We start from the raw sequence: 3887 nt of genomic DNA on the forward strand, positions 1-3887 counted from the left end.
ATATATATATATATATATATATATATATATATATATATATATATATATATATTTTAGTGCAAAAAAAAAGGTCTTTAACGTCATCCTTTAAACGTCTGATCCTCGAATATCAGACGTAAAAAATGATCGGTGGTATTTTTTGTAAATAAAACAACTATTTAGACGTCGGCTATGAGGGGTCCCGACTTCTAAAGTCATTTAGACATCTGTTGTGGGGGAATCAACTTCTAAATCCTCAACCCAAAAATCTAAAAATTCACTTTTCAACTCCATTTAGACGTTTGATCCCGCCACTCCGACTTCTAAAGCACCTTAGATGTCTGTTGTGGGGGGAACCGCCATCTATAGACGTCTGTTATGGCGGGAACCGACTTCTAAATACTCAGCCCGAAAATATAAAAAGTTACTTTTTGACTCCATTTAGACGTCTGATCCCGCCACTCCGACTTCTAAAGCACTTTAGACGTCTATTGTTAGGGGAATGGACGTCTGTAGACGTCTATTATGGCGGGAACCGACTTCTAAATACTCAGCCCAGAAATTTAAAAAGTCATTTTTTGACTCCATTTAGACGTCTGGTCCCGCCACTCCGACTTCTAAAGCACTTTAGACGTCTGTTGTAAGGGAACCGACTTCTGTAGACGTCTGCTATGGGGGGAACTGACTTCTAAATGTCTGCATTAAAGCACTATGAACACGAGGCAGCAGTTACGCACACTCATGGTTCATCATCTTCCTCGCGTTTTCTCTCCACGGGCTACGTTTTCCAAGTTCGTTTTCTCACTTTTGCACCATTTAAAATTAATTTTACTCTGATTACATTACTCTTTGATGAATTATCTTTCATTTGAACCGATTAAAATGCGTTTTCGTTGAGTTTTTGTGCAGTTTTGCTCGTGTCCTTAGGCAGTGTTCTTGGGCGGCGATTTCTTGCATTTTGCACTCCTCCAATCCCCTCCACTACATTATTAAAACCATCAAATACAAAAAAAAAACGTACAATCCATTCTCTTCAACTAAAATATAAAGTTTTAAACTCAAATCACCATGAGCCAGGAGCAACTCGAGAGGCCTCAAGCGGAGAAAGATCCTATCAAATACGACAACATTTTAGACATCTCTGTTGACGGATTGGCAAGTGTACCAAATCGTACAAGTAATATAAAATGGTAAGTCCAAGTATCGTTTTCCCAAGAGATTCACAACACTAAATTGTTGTGCTTTTGCTTAACCAATCAAGACTATAAAAATAATATTTTGGGATTTTTGAATTTAAAGTACGGAAAAATAAACATGAATGCAATTTGATCAATTGAGGTTAAACACAAAACAATGGATGAATGGATGTTGTTGAGTACTACCCTTGATTATTAGATTGATTCAATTGTTATGCAACTTTCTTAGCCTCCCCTTAACCCGACCCCTCGGCGAAAAGGGTCTAATATCAATTATTGGCTTGCTATCCCTATCCTCCACTAGTAATTAATACCGCATTATAAACAGAAGTCAGCGCAATTGATCGTCCTACCCCTATCCCTAGGTGGTATTGTAGAATCAAGAGATTACTCACCAGTTCATGTCATTACCGCACGACCCCATGTCAATAACGACAAACAACGATATACCGAATGAGTTAAACGATAAAAGCCTTAAGCACAGATGATAACCCAACAATAATCAATCAAAACATATGGAGACCATATAAATAATCAATAGTTTCAATAAGAGAGAGTATCTAAAGATTACATTGAATTCCCCAACAACAATAGGATTTAATTTACCATCGTCATGGAGAAACTAGGTGAAGAATGGAATGAAAGAGATACAAACCCTAAAAAGGAGAAAAGGAGAGTTGTCACCATCTCCAAATCTACCCAGAGGGGTGAAAAGTGTGTTTTTGTGCCTAAGCCATCAAAAGATACCAACCCTAAAAGGTTCTGGCCTTTAAATAGGGCATAAAAATAACATAAAACAAGCCCAAGCCCAAACAGATCATAAAAACACAGAAAACAGGTCCAAGTCCAACCAGCCACCACCGGGCGGTTTGAGTGTGCTGCCCGGCGATTTCCCATAATCTGCCGCCACCGCCCGGCGGCAATCGCCACCGCCCGGCGGTTTCCCTGGTTGACTAGTTGACTTTTCTGGTTGACTGGTTGACTTTTCTGGTTGACTGGTTGACTTTCCTAGTTGACTGGTTGACTTTTCTGGTTGACTTTTCTGCATATCTTCAACCTTTCTTTCCTTTTCTTGAGTCTAAGACCTTCATCTTCAACTCCATTCTTTACTTTTCTCAAATTAGCTACAAAACAATGCAAAATAAGCATAAAATCGGTAAAAACAACTTTTGACTCTCTTCAGACTCATTTATTGAGTTTTGCTTGATTCTAAGCTCATTCCGAGTAGTAAAGGGTGTAATTTGGTCCAAATTGACATATGAAAATAACTATTTTTCAACCTTCATCAGTCTGACCTATAGAGTCTGACGTCTATATAGACGTCTGACCTTTATAGTCCAACGTCTATATAGACGTCTGACCTATAGGGTCCGACATCCCATTAACGTCACCTACTTGAGACGTCGGTTCGGGATCTGACGTTAAAAGCCCAAAATAACAGACGTCTAAAGCCTTTTTTGCCATAGTGATAGATTATGTATATATTTTTGTTATAAAATATAATTATTTGAAGTTAATTAAATTTTTGTAACTTCATGAAAATCATTAAAAGATTATCTTAAGTTGATTAACACTTTAATTACTGACTATTAGATTTTTTGCTAGAACCACAAATATTGCGATATATTTATTTTCTTGTGTGAGACATGATTCTCAATCACAATAGATTTGAAAATTTATAATTTTCTTGCAAGATGATTACAAGATAAAAACAATCAAAATACATACTTAAATAAATAATAAAACTAATATTTTATATGGTCAAGTATTGATGACATACCCCTTAACCATAGTCTAAGCAAATTCAAGAAGAGTTAAAGTCATTTATGCAAGGTGAAACAAGTTCTTTCACTTAGGCCATCATAAAGCACCTCTAATAGATTAGGAATATTTAGACATAGTATTGAGGAAGTAATGTAGGATTTCTTTTTAGGCCTTGTATTGAAGGCTAAGTAGTGTAGGCTTTTTGAACAATCTTGCTTAAGTTGTAGGGAAATATTTGCAACTAACTTAAGCTAATATTGGGTGATTAGTTTTGTAGGGTATCCCACATGAGACATAGTGGTTACATGGAAAACTCTTAGTGAAAAGTTTTTCTACAAAGGTAGTGTCATGTGTCATTTTCCTAGTGTGGAAGTTTTGCTAAAATGGTTTTCCACATGACAAGCTCTTAATGGAGAGTTTTCCTACAAGGTAGTGACTATGTGTCATTTTCTCATTTGGGAACTTTTGCTAAATTGGATTTCCACATGGAAAGCTCTTAGTGGAAAGTTTTCTTACAAAGGTAGTGGTGATGTGTCATTTTTCTAGTGGGAAACTTTTGCTAAAGTGGCTTTCCACATTGCACTAGGAGTAAAGAGTTTTTCTAAATGTTAGAGTGTCACATGTCAAGCTCTCCTTCACTAGGATAAGACTTTTTAGGGTTTGGTGCAAGATAACATTTTAGGGTTTTGGTTTACTTTTGAGACACCTTCATCTATAAATAGAGGTGTCTCCTCCTTCTAAACCCACACTTTGAGATTAGTAATGAAATTTTTGCCAAATTGTTGAGCCATTCTATTAGTCTCTGATACGATCTCGGTCACGACAGATCGGAGAGGACCGAGAAATGGAGTTGAACTCCTGATTGGAAGAGTTGTAGCAGCGGAAGAAGATCAAAGACTCTATAAACCCTAGGTTTCGGTGTTGGAATGGAAGGAGGTCGAACGAACC

The sequence above is a fragment of the Vigna radiata genome, chromosome 1 (genome assembly GCF_000741045.1).
Source record: "Vigna radiata var. radiata cultivar VC1973A chromosome 1, Vradiata_ver6, whole genome shotgun sequence".
In the NCBI taxonomy this organism is placed as follows: Eukaryota; Viridiplantae; Streptophyta; class Magnoliopsida; order Fabales; family Fabaceae; genus Vigna; species Vigna radiata.